The 17,668-nt window shown below is 39.9% G+C and overlaps 1 long non-coding RNA gene across 1 annotated transcript in view; it reads right to left on the bottom strand.

Annotated features, from left to right (window-relative positions):
• LOC132596981 (uncharacterized) overlaps positions 1-17,668 on the bottom strand; it is a 44,915-nt gene that overhangs the window by 12,805 nt on the left and 14,442 nt on the right. The window contains exon 3 of the long non-coding RNA XR_009563268.1: positions 17,431-17,521. This is a non-coding gene — a long non-coding RNA (uncharacterized lncRNA). The remainder of the gene's footprint in view (positions 1-17,430; positions 17,522-17,668) is intronic.

Consider the following 17,668-nt stretch of genomic DNA (forward strand, 5'->3'; position numbering starts at 1 on the left):
GTTTCTCTGCTCTTTTTGTGTACCTCTAATCTCTGTTAGATTCATCCTCTTTGTGAGACCAGTGTTCCCTGAGCCCTGCAATGACTCTGTGTGTGTGTGTGTGTGTGTGTGTGTGTGTGTTGGGATGGTGCACTGGCAGAAAGAACCTCTTTCTACTGGGAGTCTGGACTTGAAAATGATGTCCCAATTGTGCATCCCCATGACAGTTCTTTGTATTATATTGTTTTTAAAAAGAGCACCAGATGGTGATATCTATTCAGCCACTTTATCCTAACCCTAGATAATCAGGTGTTGGAACATGAAGCGGGAGAGATGTGGCTGCCACTTAGCATTCCTGGTTTGTGCATGAGCCAACAGGGCCATGAGACTAGAGCGTAACATTCATTATTTATGTGAGGATCTTATTATCATTGTTATCAGTATTAATAGTAGTATCTGTATTAATACTGATTTGGTTTTGACAAATCTGCTATTTACCTTAAAGTAATACATTTTTAATAGAATAAACGCTTTATATTATTGGAAAAGGCTGCATTTACATAATGCCAAACATAATTTTTCCAAACTGCATAGTTAAGATAATAATTTATTACAATTGATATCATGTAGGTTTTGCTTAAATCTTGCCCCCTCAAAATTATTAGTTACTTTATTGAAAAGAAACAGATCAACAGGTTGCTTTACTGGTGTATATTTTCAGCCTGAGAAAATGTTATCTTGAGTCATGACGGCAGAAGGATCCTAGCTCCAGGGTTCTAATGTGTATCCACCCTAAGGATCCAGACACACATGGGCTTTCTGATATATTTTGTAACATATCAAAACATAGGATATCGAAACATCAGAGGGCTGATGTGAGCAGGACCTCTCTGCACAAGAGCCTCCAGGAGAGAGAGTCATCCTTGGGAAAGATTGAGTAAAGGAGTATGAAATTTGTTCCTAACAATTGATTAGGGAACGCGACCTTCAGTTCAGTGGGTGTGGAGGCTGGGAAGAGGAACCTGGGAAGCCCGTGCCTAGGAAGCAGGGCTACATGGCCCAAGTCCAAAGCCAGCCTCACCAACAAGGGCGGAGAAGTCCCTTCCCAGGGCCTCCACAGGCATCTGCACAGACTATGCGCCTTATGGTAGGCTGAATAATGTCCCCGCCAAATATGCCTATATCCAGATGCCCTGTTTTGTGAGTATGTCACCTTACATGGTAAAAGGGACTTTGTGAAAGTCGTTAAACTTGGTGTGATTATCCCGGATTATCTGGTTGAGGCCAATGGAATCACAAAGGTCATTTTAAGAGGGAAGCAGGAAGATCAGAGTCAGAATAAGAAGGAGCAAGGAAGAAAGCAGAGGACAGAGAGAAGATGCCACGATGCTGGCTTTGAAGATGAAGGAAGCAGCCACGAGTCAATGATTCAGGCAGCTCCTAGAAGCTGGAGAAGACGAGGAGACAGATTTTCCCCTAGAGCCTTCAAAGGAGCACGGGCTCGCTGACACCTTGATTTCAGCCTCGTGAAAATGATTATGGACTTCTGACCTACAGAACTGTAAGAAAATAAATTAGTATTGTTTGATCCACTAAATTGTGGTACTGTTATACAGCGATACAAACAAATCCACGTGTCATGCCCCCAGGGGCCACCATCCACATGCACGCTGATCTGAATGCTGCTTCTGGGAACTAGGCAGCATGGTTGTCTCTCTAGCCACATGGCAGAGGAAAGGGCAAGGAAAACGTTGTGCTGAGTGACTCAAGGACTCGAGTTGTATGCTCTTGGGAGTCACATCCTCCTTCCATCTATTATTTTACTCTCCACCCTCCTGAGGCCCTTGTTCCCACCTGGGCAATCAGGAAACAGGTGTTGGGTCCTTCCTGGGTACCACCACACCATCTTCCCAACCTCTACACACACTGACCCAGATGGAGGTAAAGCTGTTGTTTTATTGGAGAGCCAGGAGAGACACTCATTTCCTCTGAGGATGGGAAGTGTCTCACAGTGGGTCTGCAGAGAGTTTCAAGGGAACCCTCTCTTCCTCTCAATGTCCCTCTATCCCTTTGGTCCTCTTTTCTTTCTACATTTCCACTTCAAACCCATTGTCCCCTTCAATCTGATGACCCAACCCACTTCCTCAAAAACGCCACTAGACCTACCTGCAAAGGAGCCCTGGTCCGCTGCCCCAGCGTGGGATTTGCAAACGCTAACCCTTCAGGTGGTAGCTGGATGCTTTCCTTGGACTGGTTCTTTATCTCTCCAAGAGAATCCAGCACAGGCTCTGGACCCCAAAACGGAAGTGAAAGCAGATGCTCTGTATCCACTTTGGTGTCACAGAATGAGGCCAGTTGGTTCCCAAATGACTTCCCAGCAAACATACCTCGGCCCACATTTGTTTTTTCCCTAAGAAGCCCTCAGTCTGAAATCATGTGGGGCAAGGTCTTTTCCCAGACAGCACTTGGACCCCGTTTCTCAGGTAAGTATCACAAAAGTGTGCTGGGCCAAGGAGTCAGGAGCTCTTTGCCATGGCTGCTTTCACTATCAAGAGGCCTGGTTAGCAGAGAATAATCCAGACACAGCTATCCGGGATACGTGGCACCATCTCCATAGGCTGCTTCTGATTCCCAAACTTCTCTCTGGCTAGAAGGCAGGGGGTGTCTCGGTAAGTGACCCAGAGAAGAAGCAGCAGAGCATAGTGAATAAGAATTGGTAGGCTTGGACTTCCCTGGTGGCGCAGTGGTTAAGAATCTGCCTGACAGTGCAGGGGACACGGGTTTGAGCCCTGGTCCGGGAGGATCCCACATGCCGCGGAGCAACTAAGCCCGTGAGCCACAACTACTGAGCCCAGGTACCACAACTACTGAAGCCCACGAGCCTAGAGCCCGTGTTCCACAACAAGAGACGCCACTGCGATGAGAAGCCCGCGCACTGCAATGAAGAGTAGCCCCCGCTCGCTGCAACTAGAGAAAGCCCGTGCACAGTAATGAAGACACAATGCAGTCAAAAATAAATAAATACATAAATTAAAAAAAAAAAAAAGAATTGGTAGGCTTCACGTGGAGCTAGAAGAATGAGAATATGTGCTTGTATGAAATGCCCCCAGATAATCACTTTCTGAACTAGTTGGGAAGAATTTAAGGGAGGCTAAATTTCTTGCAATCCTGTGGGCAAGGCCTGAGTCAGAAAAATACTTCTCGATGCTGTTATTTCAAAACTGTTTTTCCTCCAGGCTGCTATATTCTCGAGAAACATATGTTAAATATGTTATTTTCACAAAGACCTAGTAAATCTAATTGTTTGCAATTTGCTTCTTTCTTATTTTGCCCCATTTTTATTCATTGTAACAACATATTGTAATAACAATAAAAGAAGTTAAAAATGAGGGAAATTACCCAGAAATCTGCCTACGAAAGCAATTCTTTTATATTTTCTGTGTTTCCTCCCAGGAATTATCTATATGCTGGCAAAACAGTTCTATGCTACTTCCCAGAATGGAAGATCTAGAGAAAGATAGAGCTCTGCTTCTACAAAGTTGTGAGACATTGGCCACATCACTTAAAATCTTGGGTATCAGTTTTTCATATTTAAAATGAAAAAACTGGACTAGTGGATTTTTTCATGGATCCTTCTAGTTTTAAAATTATTCGTATTTCAATCCTTGCAACAGAATGAGTCTACTTTGAAGCATCATGTTTGGGGAGCTGGACATTTTTAAAAGCTGAGAGGATGGTACTGGCAAGTAAAAATGGCAATTAGCAGCACCACAAACAATAGACAGGAGCAGAAACTGAAACTTGAGAGTAACCTTTCAATAAACATACTTTAAAATAACTGCTTGTTTGTTCTAATTCTAGAATTCCCCAAATTTGTTTGCAAGACAAAGTTTTTCTAACTGTAACTTAGCCTTTTGTCCTGAAGGCAGGCTAGAGATAAGTATAGCTCCAACAAGAGTGCAGTATAGGGGCAATGGCTACTTTGGTCATTAACCACAGAAATATTATATTAACATCATTAAAAATCAACAAATGATGCTCCTCCTTTTACCATTTGTGGTTGTATGCTGTGCAACTTGGAATGGTGCTTGTCTTAAGTCAATTTGGGCTGCTTTAACAAAAATATAGACTGGGTGGCTTAAACAACAAACATTTATTTCTCACAGTTCTGGAGGCTGGAAAGTCCAAGATCAAGGTGCTGGCAGATCCAGCGTCTGGTAAAAGCCTCTTCCTAGTTTTCAGAAAGCCTTCTCCCGGTGTACCCCCCATGGCAGAGAGCAGAGAGAGAAAGCCAGCTCTCAAGTCTCTTCTTACAAGGGCACTAATCCCATTCATGAGGGTTCCACCCTCACAACCTAAGTACCTCCCAAAGGCACCAACTCTCTTAATATCCTCACATTGGGAGTTAGGATTTCAATATATGAATCGGGGCAGTACACAAATATTCAGTAATTAGCAGAGCTGGACCAAAGTAGCTGTTGTCTCTATACGCCTGTTGTTGAAGACACACTTATCTTTAGTCTGCTTTTGCTACTACTTTGAACCAAGATATTCTGGCAGTAAGCATGAGATCTTATTTTTAAAAGATGAAAATAACAGTTGGTAGAAATCTTCAAGTGCTTTTTCAAGCCACAGAGTATTTCCTCTACCCAGCAATTTAAGGAGAACGTATGCTTAGATACATGGATCACAGACATATTCTAGAGCACAGCTTCCGTCAGTAAACCTGGTCTTAAATTTCATGTGCTTCATGACTTTCTACACTGGAGCAGAAAGCATGGAAGATACCGAACCAGGTTATTATTCTGTAATTCTGACCATTTGTGAGTTACATTATACACAGGTATTACACATCAGAACCATGCCTTCGCTTGGCACGGTGCAGTGACAATGCAGATTAAATCTTGGTTACCAAAGAATTGTGCAAAGCAAGGACGCAGCTCATGTGCACATGTTTTAGATAACATGGCACCATACATAGTGAGAATTGCCTGTACTACAATCCGGACACTTTATTGCATCCTTATGAACTTGCAGTATATACACAAGATTTACCAACATTATCAGTCACGGTTCTGTTCAGAGATCTAAAATCAGCAAACAGGACTAACAACGTTGTGAGGGTCATCTTAGCTTTATTGCCAAGCCATGCTATCTATCTTAACATATGAGCTTTGTCAATTTCTTGGATGTTATAGTGCCTGTGATGCTTGTGATGAAACACTTTGGGACTGAGTAAATTTGATGATGATAATAAAACAAGAAAATTTATTATACTCCAAATGGCGACTAAACTAGAATTAAAATGCCAACTTGGAGCACTGTGCTGAGAAGCATTCTGAGGTCCCATGTGGATCCCATGGGGAAGTGTATGTAACTGAGAGGCTATATAGTCTATCGACAGTGGGAAACATATGTCACATATTTGCCATTCTTGTATAAGGAAGACTATATTACATATTATATTAACGTTAAATCAGCTTCTAACATAAATGCTGTTTATAAAACACAGATAGAGGGACTTCCCTGGTGGTCCAGTGGTTGAGACCCTGCGCTTCCACTGCAGGGGGCGGGGATCTGATCCCTGTTCGGGGAACTAAGATCCCACATGCCACGTGACACGGCCAAAAAATAAAAAATTTAAAGAAAAACACAGGTAGAGAGTTCTGGTGGGATTCACACTATATTCATGTGTCTTCAGGTATAGCAAACCCTGCTCAGGCTGCAGAGACTGAGTAAAGTATCTTGTACGCATTGATGGAGGATCACAAATAAACTCTAATTGCATTCAGCCCAGGAACTCTTAAAGTAGTTGTAATATGGCAATGACCTTTCAAAATAGGTTCTATGATCTTTTTCTCATAAGACTCTTTGCCAAGACCAGTGCGTACTTTTCTCAGATGCATCAGAAGCTGACATCAGTCACCTTGACTGATATCTGATTTCAGCTGCAGATGCAATGGATAGTTTAAATTTAGAATCACCTCATGCTGACAGTTCTTTACCTCAAGCATGTTCAGGCATCTTTTCTCCTCCGGGAGCCTGGTCATCTTTTCTTTGGGGCATCATTTCTTCTCTGACTCTGCAGGGGCCTGCTCAGCCAGCTGGCACACACACGTGAAAAGCAGAGGTAAAGTCCCCGAGGGAAATTCCTCAACCAACAGGGGACAGGAGCCAGCTGGTAAATGGGTGTGATGAGCAAACAGTTATTTGAGTTACTGCCTGGGCATTTTACAGTATGACAACTCTGCTCACACCCAGAGTCTGGACATTTAGATAAGGACCTGAGCAGGATCCCTGGCCCAAGTTCCTGCTTTGCTTTTCCTGAGACACGTTTTCCAGCCCATGAACACTGAGTGAGTGACCTCTGTCCCAGCCACCTTATGAGTAGCAGGCGCTTGCTTGCTACCCTGCTCTCTATCTCCTGCTCCCTCCTGACCTGGAATAGAGGACTGCCCTTCCCCAAGCTCATTGCCCCATTCCTGGGATCTGTAAGCAATAAATCCTGTGACTTGACTTCTTTTGTGTGAATGTACTAAAACTCTGTCTTTAATCAAAATGACCCTGGGGTTTTCCCTTCCTCAAAGTGGGAGTACAGATGCTGAGGGACCTACTTGCTGACCCCGTGTGTGGGTGGCTTGAGCCTCCTCATTCATCAGGTCAACATCTGCATATGCTTAATTTAATACACCAGCAATGGACCCCCAACACAATGGGCATGCTGCCCCTCCTTCAGGTGGGCAATTCCAAGATGTATTTTATATGTATATCTTGAATTACCAGTGGAATTGAACCTCCACTGCCTGTAGTGATAACCTTGATAATGTACCACTTTGTCAAGTTTTTCTCCTTCTCTGTGTCACTCTCTTCCCCTGCTCTCTCATGATTCCCAGGATTTCCTTCCAAATAAACTATCGCATATAAGTCCTCGTATCAGGCTCTGCTGTACGGGAACTAATGATAAGACAATACTCTTTGAAATTGCAAGGACCATACAGTTAATGATGCTGAAAGTTGCATGATAAATGGATAGTCCTAGGCCTTAGTTTATGAAGAATATTCTAGATTCCATCAATGGAAATAGTGTACGATCCTATTAAGAAGGAAGAGAGCCATAGCTTGGGTCAAAATGGCACACCAACTGCCTGTCCATGCCTACTTGCCATTCCCACCCCAAATTAGCAATGACACAAAAGAGATTATTTATAACAGTGCTAGAAAACAAGGAAATGCCATCAAAGGATCAAAATTTTGGAGGAATCCTCGATTAACAGAAGGCAGACAAGTTTGATGGCACAACGGCCAATGGCACAAGCAGACAGGACTTCTGCAGAAGGCAGAGCCACCTTCACAGAAGCTCTAGCCCAGAGGTAATGGGCACAGGGAGTAGGAAGAGGACCTGTAGCAATTGCTTCGGTGATTGCTTTGGTAAACCACAGGAACAGCTAAGAATGTTCGTGCTTCTCCACCAATTGCTAACTTATATCTAGTGACACATAGACACAGCAGGGCTCTTTATTTCCAACCTAGAACAGTGAGTGTGGGCACTAGATCTAGAGAAGCAGAGAAGTGCCCAATGTCTGAGGATACCTGTGAGTAGAGGCGGGGCCAGCACCAGACAATAAGGTACTGGCATTCCCTAGAAGAATAAGATTCTGCTCCTTCCATAACAAATGCTAGCAGCAGTTCCCAAGCAAATTCACAGTTAGGGGCACAGAGAATCTCAACTGTAAAGCACATAACCAAGAATTACCAAATATTTCAGTATATCAATATGATCAGTCATCAAATTCAGCAAAGAAAAGAACTAACACCCAAGGAAGCAGAGTTACTAGCAAATAGAAGAGGACATGAAAGAAATATAATCATATGATAATTTAGCATCTGATAAAAGTGTTAGGCAATTTGTGACAAATAGATGGAATACTCAATAAAGAGGAAAACATTATTTGACTTGCTTCTTCATTATTTACAACAGAAATAAAGTTCATGTGAAATAATAGTAATAGGAGAAAACATGGCTGAATGTTTTTCCAGTTTTGGCATGAGAAAGACCTTTCTAAGAATGACAAAGATCTTACAAGCAATGAAGAAAAGTATTAAATAACTGTATTGCAATAAAACTAAAAACAAAGTGAAAAAGTGGAAAAATTTGCAACCTACCTGGCAGAAAAAGAGCTAATCACTTTACACTATAAAGAGCTCTTACAAATCAATGAGAAATTACCAATAATCCAACAGACAAATAAGCAAAGGCTATGTCATTAATTAATTTAATTAATAGAAAAAATCCAAATGACTTACAAATGTATGAAAAGATCATCCATAAAATTTAAAGCTCTCACTCATAGTTACAGAAAAGCAAAATAAACAATGACACCATCTCTAACAATCAAATTTATAAAGATCAGAAAGTTTATAATACACAGTTTTGTTAAGGTTACAAGGAAATAGGCAAATTCTTAGTACAAGCTTTTGGAGGGCAATTTGGTAATCTTTGTCAATGTTTTAAATGTGTGTACGTTTAGACTTGGCAATTATACTTCTAGAAATTCATCCTACAACTTATATTCACATGATGAGTGTAAAAACAGATGTGTAGAAATGTTTACTACAGCATTGTTTGTAATGGCAAAAAACAGTCTAAATATTTATCAATAGGATAGTAAATGAATGATTCATGCTGATCTATATGGTGAATTATGAGAAAGTGTAGTTTAAAAAGATAATTCTGTATATATGAATATGAAGTTAACCCCCAAATTTTATGTGAAATAATGAAAAGAAATAACAAAAATAGGCATAATTCAGAAGTACATATAGTATGTCAACTTTTTTGTTTACAAATTTTTACATACCCACATAAAAATATATGCTTTTATATGCATAGAAAATTTCTGGAATTATATACCCACAAAAAAGAAACTGTTGACCACAGGCCTCTGCTGGTCCTAGATAAGAGGAAGACAATTTTCATTATTTGCTCATTGAAGCTATGTGTTTTTTTTGCTCTTACCATGAGCATAAATCAGTTTTTCAATAAAAATTAAAAAAAATAAGGTGTCATTATTAACCTGAGAAAGATAGGACAGGATAAATCAGGAGCAGGTTGCTATGTAAATAATCTGTTAGAGATCTCGGAGATGAAAAATTATGGTCACTGAAATAAAAAAATAACTAAGAAGATGGAGCCGACTAAAAATACAGATTAGTTAATAAAGACTGAATTCAGAAGCTAAAACCTCAAGTTGTGAGTGTTCACAGAATATAGTGTTAAATAGCACAGAAATAGAAGAAATAAAAGAAAAAATTAAGAAATCTAGAAAATAGATCCAGAAATTCCATTAACTGTCTAATAGGAGTTCTGGTTAAAAAAGAAAAAAAAGAATAAATGCAAATGGAGAGGAAGAATTACTCAAATTAATAGAAGAATATTTTCCATGAGTTTTCAGATGGAAAGAACCATTTGACTGTCTAAGAGTTTGAATGGAATAACATCCACACCTAAACACACTATAGTAATTTGAAAGCCCAAAATAATGGGGGGAAAAAAATAAGAGCTTCCAAAAAGGGGGGAAATGTTTAACCTCTGAAGGAGCTGTAATTAAGTCACAGAAAGATTTAGGAATACCCACAAAACTTCAGCATGACACTACGGGTGTTCACTCAATAAAGATGTGTCAAAAACATAACATAGGGCTTCCCTGGTGGCGCAGTGGTTGAGAGTCCGCCTGCTGATGCAGGGGACACGGGTTCGTGCCCTGGTCCAGGAAGATCCCACATGCTGCGGAGCGGCTGGGCCCACGAGCCGTGGCTGCTGAGCCTGTGTGTCCAGAGCCTGTGCTCCGCAACGGGAGAGGCCACAACATTGAGAGGCCTGCGTACCGCAAAACAAAAAAAACAAAACAAAACAAAAACCATAACATAAATGCTCAAAACAACAACAAAAACAAAAATACCTTCAAACTACCCCAGATTTTCCATATGCTGTTGTTTTCCCCACAAAGATGATCATTCCTGAGCCTCTTCAGACCTGCTAGAAAGCCAGACTGTGGCACTGGACTTGTCTAGTTGGTGGTACTATTTGGACTGTCAAATAGTATTGACTTCCAAGCAGGGGAACGCTCCTGTAAAAAAATTTCTTGTTTCTTAATCACTGACTCTTCATGACGTTAGAGTAACGTTTAGCCGTACAATATCAAATAGCTATGAGAATGGTAGAATGCCATAGAGCTGTATCAATATATTACCAGCTTTGAGTGATCCCATCAATGAACCGACCTCACACAAAGTACGAAGATAACCATAGGAATAAAAATCTTTCAAATTTTCCTCTACATCTGGATTTTTTAGTACTGATCATAATATTCTTTGGAAACCATTTTATTAGAGTAGAAACACACCTTAATTATGTCACTATGTAGGCCATGCTACTTCCTTTTTCTCATTTCTTAGGTTTGCATGTTTTTTTTTCCCAAAGACTGGGAAAACAATACTAAACATTAACACAATCCATGTTTGTCTTGGGAACATATGAAAAGTTTTGGTCAAGACACTGTATTGAATGTACATGTACATCATGGGGGCTGGGGGGCGGATTTCTTGACTGTGAACGGCTACTGTTGTGTACTGGTCTCAGCCTTTCAAGAACTAATTTTGTGGCTGGACCAGCCCCTTGAGATTCTTATGACTGCAAGATGCCCTTAACAATAACCACTAAGAAACTTTGACAAAAAGGTTTACTACCCACAGGTTCTGGAAATTACTTGGCATGTCTGGGGCCATGCATTGAATTCACGGGTGGGCAGGGGAAAGAGAGGGAGAGAGAGGGACAGAGAGTGAGTGGGGCCTGGGGTCTGCTTTTATTGGGGTCCAGGGTCCAGGGTGAAGGCCTAGGGTTTCTAGGGCTCATTCTTTATTAGTGATTTTAAAATATAAGAGTGGGAATTTAAAGCACAGGAAGAGAAGAAAGCAAATGGCCCAAACAGTCAGGTATCAAAATCAACCGAGATCTCTCAAAGAATGGGGTGAGGGGGCAGCCAGGCTCTTTACCTAGTAAAGTAGCTGGCAATGTGTTTATTTGAGAGAGCCACATTTGAAGTGGATGCCTAAGTAGTCAAAGCTTAAGTTAGGCACTTGCATTACAAAAAGAAAAGCCAACTGTCAGGGCTTGCACTATAGCTACTCACAATAGCTCAAATAACCACAGCTCCATCTCAAGTTTTGACGACCACGGCTCTCTGCCAATTCTGTATAACTCAGGGATTGTGTCACCCTATCTGTTCTGAATATGTTCACCAACTCCATGAGCTAGGTTTGAGGAATTTTCTGACAAGGACCTTAGGTGATATATCACTCACTATCTTATTTCATTACCCTTAAGTCAAGTTAAGTGCCCTACAGCTGGTGATGAGCAAATCAAATTTCTTTCCTTTGCTCAATATAACTCTTTGTATAATAACAGAAGTCAGTTGTGCTGAAACAGTGTCTCAAGATGTGCCTTGACTGTCTTCACGTATACTTTTGGTATAAATGATGTGCATATTTTGTCCACTGAATCTCATTTTAAACAGTTTTATCGAGATGTAATTCACATACCATACATTCACTCATCTGAAGTGTACAATTGAATGGTTTTTAGTATATTCACAGATATGTGCAAGAATCACCAGAGTCACTTTTAAAACATTTTTATTACCTGGAAAAGACACCTTTTATCTGTCACTCCCCTGTCACCCCATCACTTCTCCCAGCCCTGGGCAACTACTTTCTCTATACTGTTGTCCCTCAGTATCCACAGGGAATTGGTTCCAGGACCCCCGCAGAAACCAAAATCCATAGACACTCAAGTCTCATATTAAAATGGCATACCAGGGCTTCCCTGGTGGCGTAGTGGTTGAGAGTCCGTCTGCCGATGCAGGGGACACGGGTTCATGCCCCGGTCTGGGAAGATCCCACATGCCGCGGAGCGGCTAGGCCCGTGAGCCGTGGCCGCTGAGCCTGCGCGTCCGGAGGCTGTGCTCCGTAACGGGAGAGGCCACAACAGTGAGAGGCGCGCGTAAAAGGCATACCATTTGCATATAACCTATGCACATCCTCCCATATGTTTAAATCATCTCTAGATTACTTATAATACCTAATACAATGAAAATGCTATGTAAATGATTGGCAACTCATGGCAAATTCAAGTTTTGCTTTTTGGAACTCCCCGAAAATATTTTTGTTTGTTTGAATATTTTCAATCCAAGATTGATTGAATCCACAGATGTGGAACCCATGGTATGGAGGTCCAACTGTGTACAGATTTCCCTGTCCTGGACATTTTGTATGAATGAAGTCATATGTGGTCTTTTGTGACTGGCTTCTTTCACTTAGCTTAATCTGTTCAAGTTTCTTCCATGTTATAACATGAATCAGTACTTCATGCCTTATTATGGCTCAATAATATTCCAGTGTATGGATATACCATATTTTATCTATGTCTGTTGAGATTTAGATTGTTTCCACCTTTTGGCTATTGTGAATAATGCTGCTCTAAGTATTTCTGTACAAGATTTTGTGTGGGCATACATTATCATTTCTCTTGGATATATACCTAAGGAGGGGAATTGGTGGGTCATCTAGTTTAAACTTTTGAGCAACTGCCAGACTTTTTCCCAAGGTGATGGCGCCATTTTATGCTCCTGCCAACAACGTATGGGGGTTCTGATTTTTCCACATCATCGCCAATACTTGTTCCTGTCTGCCTTTTTTATCTTGCCACTCTAGAATATGTGAAGTTGCATCTCATGTGTGATTCTGATTTGCATTTTCCTTGTGACTAATGATGTCAAGCATCTTATGTGGTTATTGGTCATGTGTGTATTTTCCTTGGAGAAATGTCTATTTAGATCTTTTGCCTATTTTTAAATTGGGAGGTCTTTTCATTATTAAGTTTTCATTATTAAGTTTTAAGTGTTCTTTACATATCCTGTATACAAGTCCTTTATCAAAGATATGATTTGTAAATAATTTCTTTCATTCTGTGGATTGTTGTTTCACTTTCTGATGATGTCTTCTGAAACACAAAGGTTTTTAATTTTGATGAAGTCCAATTTATCTCTTTTTTCTTTTGTTGCTTGTGCTTTTGGTATCATATCCAGGAATCCTCCAAGAATCCAAGAATGGTCAAATCCAACATCATGAAGATTTATCCATTTCTTCTAAAAGATTTATAGTTTTAGTTCTTAAAGTTAAATCTTTGATACATTTTGAGTTTTTAATATGGTGTGAGGTAGGGGCACAACTTTACTCTTCTGCATGTGACTATTCAGTTGATCCAGTGCCATTTGTTGAAAAGATTACTCTTTCCCAATTGGATGGTCTTGGCATTCTTGTTGAAAATCGGTTCACCATAGATAGGTGGGCTCGTTTCTGAAATCTCAGTTCCACTAATCTACATGTACATCCTGGTGCGAGTACCACATCATCTTCATTACCATTGCTTTAGTATAAGTTTTGAAATTGGGAAGTGTGGGTCCTCCTACTTCATGCTTCTTTTTAAAGCTTGTTTTGTGTATCTCATTTTGACCCAATGGTTGGTCTGCTTAAAACCAAAGCACCGGAAAGAGGTAGATTTTTGTAACTCTGTGATGAGAATTTCTGTGATACAAACCCTTACATGCAGATGTGCCAGGGCAATGCCATGTGTGTGTGTGTGTGTGTGTGTGTGTGTGTGTGTATCTTAATGTAAGCATGGAGTGACATCTCACCACTTTTGCCATATTATTGGTTGGAAGCAAGTAACAGGTCCCTCCCACATTCAAGGGGAGCAGGTCTTCCAGAGCTTGAACATGAAACTGCCCTGGGGTCTGTCTGAGAAAACATCAGTGCATTTTTTTCACATCTACTTAAATGTAAATAGCAGCAAATTGCCCTTTGCCAAGTTATCTCTAAATTAAAAACTTTGATGATTTCAGTAAGTACCTGGTAACACTAATTAAAATCAGGTGGGTAGTAAGTGTAGCGCAAACACTTCATTCTGACAAAGTACTTGCAAGCATAAACATAAATACGTGTGCACAGAGACACACACACAAATACATACCAAATTCCACCACCAGTACTATGAATCATCATGGCCCAAAGAGTTTAGCAAACAGAATACTTCTTTATGCTGAAAAAGTATATTGAAGGCCAAAAATTATCCGAATAATTTATTCCAACATTTTCTCAAATCCTCCACCAGTTTTTCCAATTAAAATTCTTTTTGCCAAAATATCTAGATATCTGGGTCAACCATACATTTCACCTTGTATAAAACTACCTTTATTTGCCATTGTTGATGTCACACTTGAGTCCCACATATGGGCTGTCCAAGTACGTAATAGGGAAGTTTTACCTTACATTAAAAATGTAACAGAAAATAGTTGTCATGGTAAGTATTGCAGATCTAAATGTTTTGCACCCCCTTTTCTGTTGGTTGGAGTGTTTTACACTTCTTCCCTTTACTAAAATAGCGGAAACATCTGCATCTCCTTCCTCAATCAGAACAATACTTTATGAGTCCCAGATTTACAAACAGTATCAGTTACATGCAGTAAACCTTATTCTTGGTCTTATTAATTACTTTCCATCAACTGATCCCTCAGGCATTTTGGTTACAAAAGCATGCTGACAATCAACAGTAACAGGGTTTAAGTTAGTTATTTGACAAGTAGGTCCCTTTGCAAAGAGTTTCTTGTTAATTATTTAAAGAATCAGTGCCATGGGGAGACTTTGCTTGTTCTCTTATAAGTCATATTCATTCATCTATAGCTGTTTTTCTCCTTTCCTCTCTCTAATTCTCTACAGAATATTTAGAAGTCTGAGATATAGACATTCTAAGGTAAGTTAAGTGGTTTTAATCTGTTATATAGCAAATTCACCCTAAGTCTTAAACCAGACTCTGATCTTAAAGACTCATGTCATTCCATGTACAATTCTCTGACATTAGGTAAAAAAAGAAATGTAAACAATAAGCGTATCACATACAATATATTTTAACAGACCTCTTCGATTGTATTCTGCTTGCATCTCAGTTTCTGGGAAAGATGATGATTGATGAATCATTAAATGCATATGATCTGAAGTTCACGTGGGAAAAAGGTAAATTGGGAAACCTTTTATTCAGAGGTTGTGGGCAAATGATGTGTGAAATTGTTGACAAATTGCCTTCATTAGGCTTTTGAAGTGGACACTTTTTTTTCATAAATTTGGCTTCCTTTCAAATATGACTATGCAGAGTTTCAAGACATTCACTGTCAAGTTACAATCTGCAACAATATTTGTCCTTGAAAACCTTTATTCTTGAGCGAAGCGGCAGAAAGTTTAAAGTAGGGTTCTCCTTGACAGTACTTACGTGGATAATACTCAATTTCTGAGCAAAACATGGATTTCAATGTTCTCCTATTATCCCGCAGATGAACAAAGGGAATAGGAGTGAAGTAGAAAGACCTTTTTTTTGTCAACTATTGACCTCTCAATAACAAAGCCTTTTGACTAGGGGTCCCCTATTGACCCTTGAAATTATAGTAATTCCATTATAGTTGTCTCTTTTCAGCTCAGTGCCATGCAGTATAGAAGATAAGACTGTGGTTTTATAGTCTAACTGTTGGGGGTTTAAATCCCAGTTCTGCTACTTTCTAGGGGTGGGACTCCAAGCGACCAGCTAGTTTCTCTGTGCCTCAATATCCTCATCTGTAATTGAAAATAATAAAATCTACTTAATAGGACTGGGCTAAAAATGAAAATTCAATGTGAGAACATACATAAAGAACTCGTCCTTTACCTTACACACAATAGACTATTGAGAAATGATAACATGTATCATTACACATTTGGAGAATCAGCACAAATTTCAGTCTGAACTTTGAATTTGAAGAACAAACATTTATCCAGGTTTCTGTAAATGTCTGTATTTATCTATAAGTCCATTATTTGGGGAATGCGTTTTTGGTTCCTATATGGCCTACCCAACATTTAGGACTTCTTTCCTCTGGGGATCTTTTTAGCAGAGGATAGATAATTTTGATAACATATTTTTTTCATTCAATGATTCCTGCTTCTTAAAAGGCTTTCCTGCATATCATGTCTTTTCTTCCTCACACAATTCTGCAGTGTGTGAATAGCCAGACAGGTAATCAGTGCTCTGAGATAGGCATTGGACAAATGAATTCATTACAGACCTTTGTTTTTCCGGATGAAGTAATCAAATCACTGAGAGGCAAAGTAACTTGGCCAATGGTACACCCAGCCAAATCAGAGCAAAGACTAAGATCCAGAAATCCTGCCACCCAGTCTCCAACTGTCTAAAAGTCTTTAAACATCAATAAATATAAACTGGTGTAGGTCTTATACAAGTGGGTTTATCTGATAGAGCCTGTCCTTCCTAATGGTTTATAATCTGAAAAACATAGAACTTTGACTCAGCTCTTTAAGGAATCTGGTATCATTTTCCAAATTTGGCTGCATTTTCCAGTCTTCAGTTTTGCCAATGAATATCCTGTAATATGAGATGTGGGCTAGATGTAGTCTGAATCAGCAAGTGAAATATCAATTTGTTTTTAATCCATGGTAAGGAAGAGTTGTTTGGTAAATTCCTGTCCATTTCTCATTGTGTTAATCTACGCTCAGTTCATTTCTCCTTTTGTGTGGTATTCAGCAAGGATCTTATTTTGGAGCTGATGTTTCAAGATTGAATTCAGAGTTTGAACTCTACTGTTTGGCTTTTGGTGTGTTCTTCAGTGATAAAACTTGCTGTATTTCAGTTGGAGGAGAGCAGTCGTGATTGGGAAGTTAGTAACATCCAGCTTCAAGAAAGTCACTATTTGACCAACGTGGCTATGGTGATCCCATCAACTCTTCTAAATTCAGACATCTGAATGTTAAAGTGGACTGTGAAGTCCAGACCTACATGTCCCCTCGGCTTGAGAGTCAAGGTCCAGAGAGGATTCCAAAGATACAAACCCACCCTTAGGGGTTGTGTTTCTCCTCTGGGCTACCTACCACCTGGAGGATTTCAGAGTATTGGTTCAGAAGAAAGATGGAACTGTGGTGATTTATGAGGGGCCAATAATCTCTAAGCAGTCTAGATGAGAAGAAGATCTACTCCAGTGATGGCTAGAGTTAGAAGCAGAGTCTCTCAAAATGCCTAACTCTCGATTCATATTCTAGGGAAGCTGAAGAGTATAAAGTCATTTCTATGTACCTGCATGTCCTCTACTGTCTCATGATCCTCTTGGGAGACTTGCGGCTGGAGTGACTCACAACGTAACAGTTAGGTTGGAGGAATTGGGAATTGTCACACTCACACACACAAATAACTATACCAGAACCAGCTGCTTAAAATTGCAAAAAGTATTGAAAAGCACACTATTCCCTGCATCGAGTATTGGCTGTTACTGTCCCAGCCCCATTAACTGCTTTGCTTACTTTGCAGAAGGCACTCTGTGGCTCTGGACCTCAGTTTCTTAGCATTTACATTCTGTGATCATTGCTCCCTCCTCTTCTTCCACAAATCATCCTATAAGTGAAGGAAAAGAGTAAGAGCTATTTTCAGAATTTATTTCAATATTAAAGGAATGACTAGTGTCATTAAAACATATGACAGAAATATAATTAATACAAGCTAGAAATGTGAGCTTTCTTTGGGTGCTCCAAATCAGACAAG

This window comes from Globicephala melas, chromosome 3, assembly GCF_963455315.2.
Source record: "Globicephala melas chromosome 3, mGloMel1.2, whole genome shotgun sequence".
Lineage (NCBI taxonomy): Eukaryota > Metazoa > Chordata > Mammalia > Artiodactyla > Delphinidae > Globicephala > Globicephala melas.